Genomic DNA, 17,031 nt, shown 5'->3' on the forward strand with positions numbered 1-17,031 from the left:
GGCTGCCCTTAGAGCCCAATCAGAAGGCAGCGAGATGGGGTCCGCTCCGCAGCGCCACCAATCAGAGGGAGGACGTTCCATTTCCCTTCCACTGAAAGGGGAGATTAAGAGCAGGGGCGGAGGAAGAGTCTATATTCCACTGGGAGGGGAGGGAGGAAAGAGGAAGCAATGGCTATGACGTCACAGCTCATGCTTTTCTAATGGGATCTGTTTGTTTGCTCTGTAATATCTTTGAGAAATAGATGGGGGGGGGGCAATTGACAGTGGTAAGACCTCCATATCTCTCTTCGGTAAGTCACTGTAAATAAATACACGATTTAAAGCGGCAACTCTAACTCCACTTAGCATGGGCATTGGGAGCAATCCCCTATTGAATGCAACATTATTTACATCTCGGGTCGGCATGATTAGGACTGGGCGTTGAGGGATTCTCTCCATCCTTCCCCCAAAGTCCACAGCGGCCGCGGCTGAAGTGCACCTTGATTGCATTAAAAAAAAAGACACAAAAAAACAACAACAACGCGCGCGCACACACATACATACATGCATACATAACGGGAATATATTTTATTGCACTGCCGAACAGAACAAAACGGCTTCTGCCTTTTTCAGTAGCCCTGGTGTGAATTCTGCAGTGGGAATATAGATGCAATCAATTGCACATTTATAAATACTACTGCTTTACAAAGCATGTTGGGAGAGCTGCTAGCTGTTGGCAAATCTGGAGGCCTTGTGCAAATGACCCTGCTCGTGGGGTGGACGGGTGGCTAGCAGTGCTGTCAGGATGAGGCCTTCCCATGGGCCGCGAGTGGGAAATGTGCAGTCCTGATTTTCACATTGCAGAGCCTTTGGTAAGATAAGGGTGGCCTGGTTCCTTCCCCTGGCAATCCACTGACAGAGAGGGAGAGATATAGAAGCAGAAAGAGAATTACTCTTATTTTCATTTCTATACTGCTTTATATTTTTAATAAAATAATCTCAAAGCAGTTTATAGCACATTATAGCATTAGGCAATGTTGGGGTTTGCTGACCGGGCCCAAGCTGTCTTGGTCACTGAAAAGCCAATAAATGCCACAGACAGAGGAGATTCCCATAATCACTCGTTTATTCAGCTGAGTAAAACAGAGCAGGCGAGGCACACTCACCAGTGTGATGGTGAAATCGCCCCAAATAGCCTTTGTTCATACTTTTTATAGGCATTCCCCCTTTCGAGGTTCCTTGCGCTGATCAAAACACGACACCCTTGAAGGGGAGAGTTGCCTGACAGAGGGAGGTGTCCGCCTGGTAGAGGGAGGTGCAATCGCCTAGCAACGTTATCTGGTTTTCACATATTTGTGGCTCATCCTCCTAAATTCCAAAGCAGGCAGTTTTTTACAGAAGCAAAATGGCATCAATTAGGCTAACCAAAAAAAGAGACAAAAACGGGCCTCTGTGGCTTTTCCTAAGACCCCACAAAACAGTGTCCCAGAGAATCGTGGAAATTGCAATGTGACAAAGCAGAGAGAGGGGGCAGTTCTGTCCCACTGCAGCTGTTCCAACTGAGTTCATCATGTGTGCCAGAGTAAACAAAGAGGTTCCAGTCACCACTTGCTCGGATGAAGGGCTGCTGGGACAGTTGCTGCAGCTCTGTCTAAATACAAGACACGATTGCCTATGGACATCTCAAGCCTTTGGGCATTGTTGAAAGTTATTCTTCCTCTACTTTCATCCTCAATATCCCTTCTGCCGGGTGTCTTATTTAGTTTTCAAACCTGAGGACAGGACTTGTCTCCTCGTTTCTGACTGAACAGCAGGATGAAAGAAAATAGAATAAAAATATTAAACTGTACATTTAAAAGAATATATTCCATCTTTGTAGTGCTTGGAGTTAAATTTGCTCTTTGCTGTTCTGGTACAGCCAAAAGGAACACTATATTTTCTTATGGAAAAATAAGCTGGTGGTATTGCCAAGTCTATTTCCTGAGGAGCAAGGCTCAGGTATCAAGCAACAATAAATAACACTGGGAAACAAAAATTTTGTTGCATTGACACCTGCAGTTGTTCTAACCTAATTTCATTGTGCTGATTTCATATCTGAAGTTGGTTTTGTTCTGTAAACTCTAGTTTTTTTGCAATTCATGTTTTCCACTTTTTGCCATAATTTTGCTTTTTAGAATGCAAGAATTCAATATTTTATTAAGCACATAGCCAAAGTAGTACAATATGAGTATAAATGTAAGTGACTTACATAGCATTGAACATGACATGTATAGCATTGAACATGACATGTCTATCTATGTACATAGATATGTATATGCTGGAGGTATGCGAAAAAATGTATTCCCTTGGGATAAACAGTATAATGGGGAACATTTTTTTTCCATTTTCTGTTGCATGGTCCGATCTGAAAAATACAAATATTTAGGCTACAAAAGTATAAAAATAAAGAAACATTAAGTTTGCAAAACAATAATTAGCATGTGGTTATGGTAGATCAGTGTGTCATTGTCCACTTATCCCCAGTGTAAATATGACATATCAGCAAAGTCGGAAATTGAAGGATAACTATAGCATGTACATGAAAATCGATTTCAGATTTGAAATCAGCATTGAAAGAACATAAAAGAACAGGTGAAAAATCTCATGCAACAGAAAATGAAAAGAAATAATGTTCCCCAGTGTAATCCTAGATAATTCTGGAGAACATGATATGCTCTGCTAAAGCAAGTCAACTTCAGTATAAAGCCAGTCAGTTCACATGCTAAACTCTGGTTGAGCTAAAAGAGAAGCTTTTAATCTTGCAATTGTGTCCCAATGCAGGCACGTTGGAAGTGATGTTCCCAATCTAGTTGTACAAGCAAGCAGAGGTGAACATCAATAACAAAATCCTTTTTTTAAAAAAAAGATATTTATTAAAGTTTTTTTAAAATATAACAATGAAAATGAAAAATAAAAAGAAACAAAATACAACATAAAAACAGTTAAAAAACAAATAATTTTCCATAACATATCTTCCTTACGCTTATTTCCCCAGACCTCCTCAAACCTCCCTTCTTTGTATTCCACTTCAATTTGTTAGTTCAGCAAATCCTTACTATTAAGCTTTTACCCATTTGTAAACCTTTTTTTTTTTCGTATCTCCTAGAACATTACAGCTGGAAACCCCTTAGTTTCTATCCAACATCCTTCTAGCATTCATTAATTTTACAATATTTCTGTAAATAGTCTTTAAATTTCTTCCAGTCTTCTTTCACCATCTCTTCTCCCTGGTCTCGGATTCTGCCAGTCATTTCTGCCAATTTCATGTAGTCAATCACCTTCATCTGCCATTCTTCCAGAGTGGGTAAATCTTGTGTCTTCCAATCAATAACAAAATTCCTGTAGAAGAAATATGGTGTGGCTGTTTGGCTAAACTTTCCACAACTGGTAGTTTATTTATCTGTTTATGACATTCCTACCCCACCTTTCCTCCAAGCAGCTCAAGGTCCTTCTCCCCATTTTATCCTCACAACAAGCCTGTGAGCCAGGCTGGCTGAGAGGGAGTCAGACTGGGCCAAGGTAACCCTGTGAGCCTCGTGGGGATTTGAACCCTGGTCTCCCGGGTCCTAGTCCAGTGCTCTAACCACTCACCACACGGGCTCTCCTAGAACCTGGGCATGGTGGCCGTGGGCTCTAGTCTAGCAATGGTCCTGTGGCGTGGGGGGCGCAACCCCCCCTCTTGCTTTTTCGTGCCAGCAGCAGAATGTGCAACCGTTTGAACGGAGGTTCTCTGATACTCAGCATGTACAGGTGTACAAAGATTTGTGGTGCTTACCCTTTGCTAATTTTGAGAAAAATACGGCTTCCAATGAGCTCCTGGCAGTAAGTGAACATGGCCATTTCCAGTGGACTTAGCTCCTGAGGTCTAATCTAGGTGTGCTGGGAGTGGCACGGGCAGATGGAGGCGTGTGGCCCTGACCATGGCATAGAGCAGGGGGACCTCACACCCAGAGGCTGAATGTGGCCCTCCAGAGATATCTAGCTGGTCCTTGGGATGGTCCTGTGGCCACCTCCCTTCCCATTCCACCAGGGAACCCCTTCTCTGGCCCTGCCCTGCAGATATTTTGCCTGGGTATGCCCTTGAGCAGTGATGATGCCTCTTGCTTCCTGCATGGGGGATGGAGAGAGGTGTGAGGCGGTGCCTTAGAAAATATGAGAGAACAAGGTGTGTCTGAGGATGTGCTCAGCCCAGGAATTTGTTTTCAGGACAAGAGCTGAAATTTGTGTAAAATTGTTTTACACACCAAGCTGTTCCATTTTATCAAATTTTCAAAAGTTTAGAATATATAGTTCAATACATAAATTTGTCTTTTCCTGACTTCCCATCCCATTTTCTATGGTGTTTGAATGTCTCCTCCTTTGCTGCACAGTACCTTCTATTTCTTATATCAGCACTTCAGTGCTATATATATTCTCTAATTCCGTCTGTTGCTCATATTTTAAATCCTGCTCTCGAGTTCATTAAGCTATAATATTTCCCACAATAGCCCACAAAGGGCACAAAACAAGCAGCCCTCAGCTTTTGTGCCTGGGGTCTGGGTTGTGGGGCCAATGGGTCCTTGTGCACTGAGTACCAGCATCTCTTTTCCTAGAAAAGAAGCACTGGTGACAATGCTATTAATTTGTGGTTTATATGATTTGGTGGTTCTTGAATACCATTTTCCCCCTGTTTATTTTTATTCCTTTGTTCCCAAGCTATGGGATTGAAAATACTCAATTCAGAGTGGGCAATGAATATTGTAAAAAATGAACAGTTTGTTATAAAACCATTAAAATGATACACTAAGCAAAAACCAGGTGACATTCAAGACCTTGGTTAGAAACCCAGAAGCTGCTGGTCATCCTAAACCTTTTGTTAACATTCAATTCCTCTCTCTCCTCAGTATCCCAGCACCACTGGATGTTGCTGAGCCCGTTGGCATTTTGCCGGAGGGCTTCAGCCATGAAGAACTCCAGGTCCAGCTGGCTTCTGTTCTAGCTGGCCTGAAGAGCTGGAAAAAAGGGGTCCTGATCCCCACTGTCGGTACCAATGACCCTCCTGCGAACTCTGCCATTGCCTTGGTTACAAGCAGAGGCCAGGGAAACGCTACAGCTGCTTCTCAGCACTATGGATGAACCCGCTGAGATGGCCACCTTGGACCTCCTTTTGTGCCCCGACACCTTGGACCAGGGATTATGTGCCCTGGTGAGGTAAGAGGAAGAGCACAGTGATCTTCAAACATTATGGCAAACAAGCAGAACTCATTCATTGCATGGTGTGAGAATGTGCTTCTCTTTGCTCTGCTTTCTGGGGTGCCTTTCCCTTTGCTCATAAGATCCTGTTTGTTACACATTTCAGGGGCTTCAGCAGTGGGTGCCAGTGAGGGATTCCTGGATTCGCGGCATACATCATTTCAGCTCTGAAGAATAAGCGCTTTGCCGGGGTGCCAGAAGTCACTGCAGCCATCTTTCTGGAGGTGAACGGAACAGGCATTGAAGGAAGAGTGCGGACAAGTGGGTAGAGCAAAGAGCCCCCTTCTCTGTATCTGCCTAATGTGGGCTGCGGAGTCTTTCTCCTGTGTCTTTCCCAGAGGGAAATGCCCTCCCAGGAGCAGAAGAAGGTCTCCTAGGGTCCTCAGCAGCTGCTTGGAGCGGCTGATCTTGCTGAGCCTAACCATAGCTTCTGCATTCCTTGATTTGATTCAGAAAATAGGCAGAAAAATAATCTCTGGGGTGTTTCAGGGCATCACCTTTAGAAATCAATTCAGCTGCCATGGTTTCTTCCAAGGAACCTCAGGAATTGTAATTTGGTGGAAGTATTGAGAATATTCTCATCTACATAAAGCAATCCAATAACATTATTTTCTGGGTGGTTTAAAGGACTACTGTTCCCAAGGTTCCCCATTTAAGAGGTTCTCCATTCTCCTGATGCAGATAACAGCCACCCACCCCAGTTTAGTTTGGGAGCGAAGGATTAAAGGCCCCCTCCTTTCCTCACCAGGTCCTTCTGGTGTCATAGCTCCTTTCCCCCCCTAAGGGTTGTCTCCACTGTTAGTCATCTTCAGAGTAGACCCATAGGAATCAATGTACATGACTCCTCTAGTTCTATTCATCTCAACGGCTCTAATCGGAGCAGAACTTAGTTGCGTAGAACTCTAAAGTGTGTAGTAAAACTACAGGTGGTGGATAAAGCGAAAACCTGTATTAACCTCCGTCTGAAAAGTGCTTTGTGGGGGCAAGGGAAGTGCCTATAACACTCTCCTCCCCGGTCTCCTCACTGGTAAGCGTCTTTCTCTTTGGGGTTCTTTAGCTGCTCAAGAACCGCCTGGGCATCCAGCCCTGCAAGGAAACCCTGGTGCAGTTCCTCCTTTGGCTGGAGCACAGGAACAAGGAAGTGCAGAAGCTCAGCCTGCAAGGATTAGCTCTGCTGCTGGAAGTGACTGCCAGAAGGAAGGATGGATCTAAGGTTGTTTAACGCAAACCTTCTAAATTTGCTCTTCCAGAACCAAGATATGAACCGAAATGCAGCTCTTCTCCAAAATTGCATGCCTCCAAATTTTGTGATTCAGTTCCTTCATTCAAAAAATGTCTTCAGAAATGCTGATCAGAAGGAAGTGAACACAAATGCACTTGAGACACGGATTCAAACAACTAAACCTAAAAATAATAATGAACAAATATAGAAAAATGAAAAAAAATACAAATGCAAAAAATATGTATCAAAGTAATATACAGAAATTTATGCAAGACGAATAATAAACAATATGTATATACCATATTTCAGTTCTTCTTTTCTTCCAATTGACTTACTTCATCCTCAGCACAGTTCTATTTTCATTTTTGGTTAACTTATTTACCCATATCTTCTTTTGCAGAAGTTAATCAAAACAAGTCCAAGTATTAATTTGAAGGCACTGCTTTTTAAGGTGTTCTCTATATGTCTATGTCAGTGTTTCCCAACCTTTTTTGGGCAAAGGCACACTTGTTTCATGAAAAAAATCTCGCGGCACACCACCATTAGAAAATGTTTAAAAAATTAACTCTTTGCCTATATTGCAGTGTTTCCCAACCTTTTTTGGGCAAAGGCACACTTGTTTCATGAAAAAAATCTCGAGGCACACCACCATTACAGCCCCGTGACGTCAGCGTGCAGCGTCACGCCGGGAGGGACATGAATTGCTAGCAAATTACATAATCACCTCCTTGAGGGCTGGCTCATCTTCTCCGAAGGCAGAACCCCATTAATTAACAGCACAGACTCACACCATAGCCAAGACGAGGGGGGAAAACCTCAGTCATGCACAGTCATGCACATGTGGGGGCTAAATGAGGATGAAGACCGGGCAGAGAGCAGGGTTCAAATCACCCCACCTGGCCAGGACAATCCCTGGGTGCTCCCTTGGGCCACTCGCCTGACCCACCTTGCAGGGCTGTTGTTGCGAGGATAACACGGGGAGAACCACGCGCGCCCCCGGGAGCTCCTTGGAGGAGAAAGCGGGCGATGAATGCAATGCATGAAATATATGAGAGGCGACCAGGTTTTGCAGGTGAGGGGCCCCCGCCAGCCTCCGCTTCCAACACCCGGCACAACGACGCCGAAGTTTCCCCCCGGGGCTCGGCTCGGGGAGCAGCGCTGCTCCCCCCCGGCTCCCCTTCGCCCTCCCGGCTCTCTCTGCCGCCCACTGGGGACCCCCCTCACCTGCCAAGTCCGGAGTGCCGGTGGAAGTTGCATGCATGCATGCAGGGCGCCGCGTTGCCATTGCATTGCACTGCACTCCATGCAATGCCTGCACGCATGCATTGCCTTGCACGCCCGCCAAGGGGTCTCCCCGCGGTCCGATGCGTCCCCTCCGGCGCGGATGAAGCATTGCAAAAATAACCCCCCCCGACGCAGCCCTACCTCGGGGGCAGCCTCCGCCGCTCCGCCTCCGCAGGGATCCCCGGGCTCCATCCTGCCGCCCGATCTCTGCGGGGGCGCAGGCAGGCTGCGCGGGGTCTGCGCGGAAGAGCCCCTGCCCGCCCGGCCGCTGCCGCCGCGCTCATTCCATGGCCGGTAGAAGAGCGCTTCAAACAAAACGCCCGGCCCGCCAGGCCACGCTGGGAAATGTAGTTCGCGCACCCCGCGTGGGCGCGGAGCCCAAGGGCGAGGGGACTACGGATCCCGGCAGCCCCCACGCCGGGGACGGAGGGGGACAGGCCAGGTGCAGGGATGGAGGGACGGGTGGGCGAGCGAGTGAGTGAGTGGCAGCCGCCAAGCCTTGGCCGAGAGCCAGGAAGGGCCGCCCCAGAGGAGGAGGAGGAGGGAGGCGCAGAGCGGGAGGGAGGGAGGGAACCCCAGGGGTCATCTAGTGACGGCGCCCCAATCGAAAATTTGACTTTTTTTTAAAAAAAAAATCTTTCGAATTTTTTAATTTTCCCCGCGGCACACCAGGCAACATCTCGCGGCACACTAGTGTGCCGCGGAACAGTGGTTGGGAAACACTGCTATATTGACTATATATAAAGTAACTCTCTTTAATAGGAATCAAATAAACACAAAGAAAGTATTTTATAATTACTTTATTATGAAATAGTAAGTAAACAGAAATATGAAAAATTATAAAATACTTGATTCAGTGCGCAACCTGGGCCTGTTTGGCTGAACACAAAGCTGATATTCTGGCTGGAATCGAAGAAAGACACACACGTAGCTCTTCGTCAACAGCTCTCAGTCTCTCTCTGTATTTAGTTTTTATAGCAATCATGCTTGAAAAGCTCAACTCACAGAGATATGTAGTGGAAAATGGGAGCAATGTCAAAATAGCTTTGTTTGCCAGAAGGGGGAACTCCTTGGCAGTTTCCAACCAAAAACTGTCCAAAGGTAGATCAGCAAATCTTAGCTTGAAACCACGATTTTGTCTCAGTTCAGTTAGTTCCTCCTGCTCCTGTAAAGTCATGTCCTTTCCACCAACTGATGCTGAGCTATAAGGGTCCCTAACCCAGTCAAGGCATTCAGTGGAGACTGAAGAGAAATAAAATGACAACTTCCCCTCGAGAGTTTTTAAATGTTTAGCTATTATCTCACACAGTGCAGCAGTGTGAACACCTTGCCATTGCTTGGTGAGTGTGAACATTTCAAGATTGCCACTTTCCACGTGTTGATGCCAGAGTTGCAGCTTTGCACGGAATCCATTTATTTTATCTGTACTTGTAAGCAGGTTTTCATTTCGGCCTTGCATTCGTGTGTTCAGTTCATTCAGATGATGAAATATATCTGCCAGGTATGCCAGCCTTGCACACCACTCATCACTTGCAAGCAGTTTTGCGTAATCTGTCCTCTCATTTGTCAGAAACACTTTAAGTTCCTCCCGCAGCTCATACACACGAACCAAGACCTTGCCACGCGACAACCACCGGACCTCCGTATGAAACAGCAAGGTTTTATGCTTCGCTCCCATCTCCTCACACAAAGCTGCAAATATGCGACTTTTCACGGGTCGTGACTTTACAAAGTTTACCATGCGCACAACATCATCCAACACATAAACTAGGTCTGCTGGTAAAGTCTTGGCTACGAGGGCCTCACGGTGCAAAAAACAATGCGTTACAATAACATTTGGATTTCTTTCCTTCACTCTGCTTACAAAGCCTTTGGTGTTCCCGACCATGGCTGCAGCTCCATCGGTGCAGACACTTATGCAGTTTTCCCACTTAAGTCCTCCTTGTTCAAGGTATTCTGATGTGACCCGAAAAATTTCTTCTCCTGTTGCTTTTTCTGGCAATGCCTTGCAGAAAAAGAAGTTTTCTCTAATTGCATCACCATCAACAAAACGCACATTGGCCAAGAGTTGAGCATGTCCACTGATATCAGTAGACTCGTCCAGTTGTAATGCAAATTTCTCACTGCTATGGATCTTTTCCAAAACCACACTTTCAATGTCTGCAGACATGTCATCAATATGTCTGGAAATTGTGTTGTTTGAGAGAGGTACTTTGGCTATTTCCTTAGCTGCTTCAGGTCCGAGCATCTCCTCTACAATAGCTTTGCAGGCGGGAAGTATTAATGTATCTGCCACAGTGTGCGACTTTTTTGTCTTGGCTATAAGTTCAGCAACGTGATAGCTAGCTTTAAGAGCTCTTTCATTTACCTTTGAGGTTTGTCTCATGAAAGTTGCCTGTTTCTCCGTGTTTTCACGCAGGCGAACAAAATAGTCCACATTCTTGTTTTGAAGCGAAGGGTGTTTCGTTTGGAGATGGCGTTTAAGTTTGCTTGGGACCATAGCACTGTTAGCTAGCTTTTCACCACACACCACGCACAGTGGAGTTGGTTGGTTTGCATCTCCGGTGAAAGTAAATCCAAATGAAATATAGCTTTCGCTATATTGCCTTGTGACAGAGAATTTGCTTGAGCTAACCATCTTTGCTTTCTTTTCATGCCCACTCGTACTTGGCCTCTCATCTGGCTCCAAATTTTGTTCAGAGTCCGGTTCTTTTCTTTTCAAAAACTTTTCCATCACTGCAGTATTCGGCCTCTCTGCAGTGCCGACTCCCGCTGAGTCCTGGTCTCTGTGCTCGGGCGGGAAGGAAGTCGGAAGATGATGTCCTACTGTGATAGGTCCAGGCTGGAGTCCGGACCAATCACAGCCAGGCAAAAACATGCATACTGTGTGAGCTCAATGCAGCGGCTCACTTCTGCAAAGGAAAAAAAATGGGTTTAGATGGGGGGGGGAGAGGCGGGGTAGTCGTTATACAGAACAGTTTTTACTGCCTGTGTTACGGGCACGAATTATACATGGGAATGGCGGGAAGAGTGACGGCAGCACACACAAAAGCGGAAGCCACGAGGTCCCCGAGGGCCTAGGCTGCTGCGGAACAGCGGTTGAAAAACACTGGATTAGAGAGGGCAAGAGCAAGGCAATTTCCATTGAGCTTCATGGCTAAGCAAGGAATTGAACTTCCAACATGGATGTCTTCCCCAGTTTACAGAAAACCTAAAAAGGTTGAAAAACACTAACAGCGGTTGAAAAAGACTGTAATAAGGCCACTGTGCTGTATACGCTGTTAAGTTTGTGAGAAAGTTTTTGCTATCAAGCCTGCTTGGACATACCTAAACCATCTTTCCCAAATAAATTTTATTTATACCCCGCCCTCCCCAGCCAAGACTGGGCTCAGGGCGGCTAACAACAAATTAAAAAACAAGTCGATTGAAATATAGTAAATAATAAAAAATAAGTCGATTGAAATAAAAACAATAATAAAAAACAAGTTGATTGAAATAAAAAAAACCAATAATAAAACAAGTTGATTGAAATATAACTTAAAAACAAGATTACAATACAACATTTAAACATCAAAATGCGGTTGAGTTGCAGAATTCTGCAAGCAGAATAAATTCCACAGCCCCGATGCATTGGCACCTCGTGCCGTTTGAGTTGCAGAATTTATTCAGCACACAGAAAATGGCCTTTTGGGGGGTGAATGTGGATGAAGCAGGAAGAGAACTTTTTTAAAAAAAGGCATGCATGAAATCTAGCCCCAAACACACACACGCACACTTTCCCCAAAGTGGTTGATGACGCAGGATATTTCCACATGCTTCTAAAATGCACATTAAATAAAAAGAGAGAGGAGTGCACGCACTCACCTGCCAGCCTCGGAGCTGTGGAATGCAGCGACATAAAGCAGTCTGTGTCCTTCCAGGCGCCAACTCAGACCTGCCATGCTGTTTCGTTCCCCCGGCGTCGCTGCCTTCATCCAGCCGGATGCCTCTCCTGCCCAAGGGACGTGTCAGCAGCCACCCGGCGTGGGGTAGAGGCAGGACGGCCCCACTTCCTGCTGCCCACAAGGCTTTGGGGTGAGAAACACGGAGGGGCAGGAGAGTGGAGGTTCCCTTAATTGGAAAAAGCAGGGAGGCAGGCTGCTTGATGCCTGCTGAAGGGAATCCCGAAGGCGCGATCGCGCACGCGCAGGCTGAGCGGCAATGGGAAGTGGTAGCAGCGGCGGCACACGAAGTCCCCCAGGCAGCGGAGCAGCTCGCCCGTCGAAGCCTGCACGATCACCCGCTGCGGGGAGCCGGGGGCGGCGGCGCGGTTGCCGGGCAGCGGCGGGGGTGGTGGTGCCGGTGGCTGCTTGCCGCCCTCCTGGGCGGAGGCGGGCACGGTGGGCACCGGCACGGCCAAGGGCCCCTGCTTGGTGCCGTCGAGCATGCGCAGGCCCAGTAGCGAGCGGCGATGGGGCTAGCCGGAGAAGAGAGGGCGAGCCCCCTCCGCTCCGGCCCTAAAAAGGGCAAGCCACGCCCCCTCCAGCCAGCCGATTGGCTGGCCAGGAGGCGTGGCCGGATGGGATTCCCCTGCTCTCGCGGGGGCTGAGATGGCCGGATGGGATTCCCCTGCTCTCGCGGGGGCTGAGATGGGATTCCCCGCTCACGTGGGGGCGGATGGGATTCCCCGCTCACGTGGGGAAGGGCGTGATGCCCGCAACCCCACCTCCTGGGGCAGGCCCAGTAGCGAGCGGATGCGCAGGCCCAGTAGCGAGCGGCGATGGGATGTGGGAGCTCGCTCGCTCGCCGCCCCGCGTGTGCTCGCCGCCGCCACCCCGCCTCTCACCGCCCGCCTCGCCCGCCTCCACGGAACACAAGGCAAAGTTCCACGGCACACTAGTGTGCCGCGGAACAGCGGTTGGGAAACACTGGTCTATGTAATACTGACAATGGAAGGAGACATGTTCCATTGTTTCCTGCTGCCCAGAGCCACAGGGACATTTCCTCTCCTTGTATGGTGCCTTCCTATATCAGCCTTCCTGAATAGCTGAGGGGAGGGCCTGACAACGGGCCAGAGTAAAAGCCCTTTGCTGTTTGGGGATTTCAAGTTTGGATATGTATGGCGTTTGGGAGGTGAGGTATCTTCTGGTTTCATTGATTAGAAATTTTGGGGACCTGGCTAGATGTGCCGGACAATGTGTGTCTTCCACACGCTGTTTAATTTATTTATTTTTGCTTGCTCATACCCCATGTCAAGTAGAATCTGTGGGTTAAAGCCTAGAGTAGTTATTATATTTTTCACTGCACATTGAACGTAGTGGCTGTGGGCTTTTCTGCTTCCTGATGAGCAAAGGGCTATACCCAGATATTTGAAGCAGGTGACCTGCTTGATCTTGTGACCATCGATGTACCATGTAAATAGTTTGGGCCTCTTGGCAAAAACCATTATTTTGGTTTTCTGGTAATTGAGTTCCAATTGGCTCTCCTTACAATATGCTGCCCGTGTTTTCATGGCTCTTTTGTAGTGGTTAAGAGCAGTAGTCTCGTAATCTGGGGAACCGGGTTCGCATCTCCGCTCCTCCACATGCAGCTGCTGGGTGACCTTGGGCCAGTCACACTTCTGTGAAGTCTCTCAGCCCCACTCACCTCACAGAGTGTTTGTTGTGGGGGAGGAAGGGAAAGCTGAATGTTAGCCGCTTTGAGGCTCCTTAAAGGGAGTGAAAGGCGGGGTATCAAATCCAAACTCCTCCTCCTTCTCCTCCTATCAGTGATCTTGAGAGGGTAGCTGCATCATCTGCGTAAAGCAGCACCAGAATATGCTTTCCTGTGAGTATTGGAGGGTGAGAATTCATATTATGAAGGTAGGAATGTTAGGGCGTCATCCTACTCTTGAGTAGGACCCTGGCAGAGACACATGCCCGACTGACATGTTCTCTCACTCCTGGTCAGTCGTTCAGGAGCTTCAAAAGCTTTCTTCTGCCCGAACATCACAGCGACTGTTGCCAACAGACATCATCACACTTACAGATCCGCAGAGTTTGCGCAGTCCGCGTAACAGAACTCAGTAGCTCAGCATTTGGCTAATCTACGTTTATTTACATATACAGTGGTACCTCAGGTTACAGACGCTTCAGGTTACAGACTCCGCTAACCCTGAAATAGTACCTCGGGTTAAGAACTTTGCTTCAGGGTGAGAACAGAAATCGTGCTCCAGTGGCGCGGCAGCAGCAGGAAGGCCCCATTAGCTAAAGTGGTACCTCAGGTTAAAAACAGTTTCAGGTTAAGAACGGACTAAAGTGGTACCTCAGGTTAAGAACAGTTTCAGGTTAAGAACGGACCTCCAGAATGAATTAAGTTCTTAAATCGAGGTACCACTGTAAAACACATTCTGACTTAGCTCCTTTTTCTCATCAGACAGTAAAGAGAGAGAACAAAGGACAATAGAACACAGTAACACAAACATCCTGTCTCCGTCACTTCCCACGTTGTGGAATGAAAATGTTAAGTTGTGGGTTGACATAGCAGTCGGCACAGCGATTTCTTCAAGTAGCTCTTTTATTCTGGTAAGCTGGAAATAAACTGACAGCGAACAGCTCAGCCGGCCTGTATTTATAGTCAGCCGGCTGTCAACATTGTAACCACAACAGCTCAGAGTTCCCGCCTAAAATAACGGACGCGGACCTGAGTGAAAAGTATCTACAGACCTGAGTGAAAACTATATACAGTATCCCCCTGTTGGCCCAGGGTGAAACTACACTACATAACACCCCTCCCCACCGAGATAAGGCGTTAGTTACAATCGTAATGGTTTCCTTATATACAGCACTACGCGTAATGGTTCAATTAGGCACAAAAGCATGTCGGTTACATTTCCCTTACTTAGACCAACAGTGATACCTGTCCAACAACATAGTCCTTTAAATAAGTTGGGCGCTTGGAAACTCTGCCAGACCGCCGGGGACTGGTAGCCAAGTCCGGAGGGCCACACAGTTCTCGCTGAGGCTGTGGTGCGACCCTAGGTGGCGTTGGAACCAACTCCCCTGGATCCGCTGCTGTGGGTGGAGCCTCCGCAAGTGGAGTGGTCTGAGTCTGTTCTGAAACGGCTTGGTTCGGCTCCACGCTGGCAGTTTGCGAGGGAGGTGTAGGTGGGGCCTCGCCATCTGTACGTGTCTCTTCTGGAGCCGCAAGCGCAGTTGGGGGCACCTCGGTAGTGTCCAAGTCCCCAACCCTGCGCCTAAGCTGGCCTATGTGCCGTCGCCACAAGCGTCCGTCTTCGAGTGCCACCTGGTATGAGCGAGGTCCAGTGACTCCCACTACTGTGGCTGGCACCCAAGGGATGTCCCCCACATAGTAGTGGGAGTCACTGGACCTCGCTCATACCAGGTGGCACTCGAAGACGGACGCTTGTGGCGACGACACATAGACCAGCTTAGGCGCAGGGTTGGGGACTTGGACACTACTGTGGTGCCCCCAACTGCGCTTGCGGCTCCAGAAGAGACACGTACAGATGGCGAGGCCCCACCTACACCTCCCTCGCAAACTGCCAGCGTGGAGCCGAACCAAGCCGTTTCAGAACAGACTCAGACCACTCCACTTGCGGAGGCTCCACCCACAGCAGCAGATCCAGGGGAGTTGGTTCCAACGCCACCTAGGGTCGCACCACAGTCTCAGCGAGAACTGTGTGGCCCTCCGGACTTGGCTACCAGTCCCCGGCGGTCTGGCAGAGTTTCCAAGCGCCATCAAAATATGGTACCACGCCAGGAAGCCCTTGCAGGAGACGCTCCATAAGGCTTTGGAAGATGCCAGGAGCCACACTCACCCCGAACTGCAACCGGCGGCAACGGAATGCCCCCCGGTGGGTGACGATCGTCTGGGCTTCAGCAGTGGCATCATCGACTGGCAGTTGTTGATAGGCTTGGGCAAGGTCCAGCTTAGCGAAGACCTTACCCTCACCCAGGGAATGCAGCAGGTGTTGGACAACAGGAACCGGATAAGCGTGCTGCGGAAGTGCCTTGTTGATCGTGCACTTGTAGTCAGCGCAGATTCTCACCGACCCATCTGGCTTGACAGGCGTGACGATGGGGGTTTCCCACTTTGCGTGGTCAACCGGCTCCAAAACTCCTTGGGCGATCAGTTTGTCCAGTTGTTCGTCCACCTTAGGCTTGAGCGCAAAGGGAACCCGGCGTGGCTTTAGCTTGATGGGGGCGACTTGTGGATCAAGGCTAAAGGAGATGGGTGTACCTGTATATTGTCCCAAGGTGCCGTCAAAAACCTCGGCAAAGTCCGTCTGACACCCCCCTTCATCGACTCGCAAGTCCAAGTCTTCACTCCAGTCTGCCAAGGAAAGTTGTTTCGCTCTCACCAACTGCCGCTGCCCGTCTGGAACCACGATTGGCCAAACCGACTCGTCGACGCGACGCAAGCTGAACGTCACGGTGCTCATTGAAGGAGCTCCATGTGACATGGAGATCGACACCGGGTCTGCCCTGTCCATCGTGTCATGGAGCACCCTCAAAAGACTGGTACCCAGAGTGTCCAAAAGGCAACTAGACTCTCACCGCGTACACCTGAGAGACTACCAGGTAAACGACATTCCCGTGGTAGGCGTTGGCCGGTTCCAGATCGCCTTCAAGGATTTTTCGGGCCTGCTCCGGTTGGTGGTGGTCGAAGGTCAGCGGCCAAGCCTCCTAGGGCTAGACTGGTTTGATGCCCTCGGCCTGGAAATCACCGGCATCAACTGCATCTCTAACGCAGAGACTGAGGGTCTGGTCAAGGACTTTGCCGAGGTTTTTGACGGCACCTTGGGGCAATATACAGGTACGCCCATCTCCTTTAGCCTTGATCCACAAGTCGCCCCCATCAAGCTAAAGCCACGCCGGGTTCCCTTTGCTCTCAAGGCTAAGGTGGACGAACAACTGGACAAACTGATCGCCCAAGGAGTTTTGGAGCCGGTTGACCACGCAAAGTGGGAAACCCCCATCGTCACGCCTGTCAAGCCAGATGGGTCGGTGAGAATCTGCACTGACTACAAGTGCACGATTAACAAGGCACTTCAGCAGCACGCTTATCCGGTTCCTGTTGTCCACCACCTGCTGCATTCCCTGGGTGAGGGTAAGGTCTTCGCTAAGCTGGACCTTGCCCAAGCCTATCAACAACTGCCTGTCGATGATGCCACTGCTGAGGCCCAGACGATCGTCACCCACCGGGGGGCATTCCGTTGCCGCCGGTTGCAGTTCGGGGTGAGTGTGGCTCCTGGCATCTTCCAGAGCCTTATGGAGCATCTCCTGCAAGGGCTT

At 48.7% G+C, this 17,031-nt stretch overlaps 2 long non-coding RNA genes across 4 annotated transcripts in view; one reads left to right on the forward strand and one right to left on the reverse strand.

Annotated features, from left to right (window-relative positions):
• Window positions 1-160: 160 nt before the first annotated feature.
• On the forward strand, window positions 161-6,775 carry LOC309521562. 3 transcript variants are annotated; one of them, XR_014214713.1, is made up of 5 exons: window positions 174-290; window positions 2,800-2,846; window positions 4,902-5,208; window positions 5,357-5,511; window positions 6,308-6,775. It is a non-coding gene; the product is annotated as an uncharacterized lncRNA (long non-coding RNA). The 3 variants fall into 3 exon arrangements; XR_014214712.1 differs by lacking the exon at window positions 2,800-2,846 and having other exon boundaries at window positions 161-290; XR_014214714.1 differs by lacking the exons at window positions 174-290; window positions 2,800-2,846 and adding an exon at window positions 3,504-3,537.
• LOC309521577 overlaps window positions 300-17,031 on the reverse strand; it is a 210,323-nt gene continuing 193,591 nt past the window's right edge. The window contains exons 2-3 of the long non-coding RNA XR_014214732.1: window positions 2,228-2,383; window positions 300-1,782 (exon numbers count right to left, since the gene is read on the reverse strand). This is a non-coding gene — a long non-coding RNA (uncharacterized lncRNA). The remainder of the gene's footprint in view (window positions 1,783-2,227; window positions 2,384-17,031) is intronic.

This window comes from Podarcis vaucheri, assembly GCF_965113315.1.
Source record: "Podarcis vaucheri genome assembly, chromosome: 16".
Classification (NCBI taxonomy): Eukaryota; Metazoa; Chordata; class Lepidosauria; order Squamata; family Lacertidae; genus Podarcis; species Podarcis vaucheri.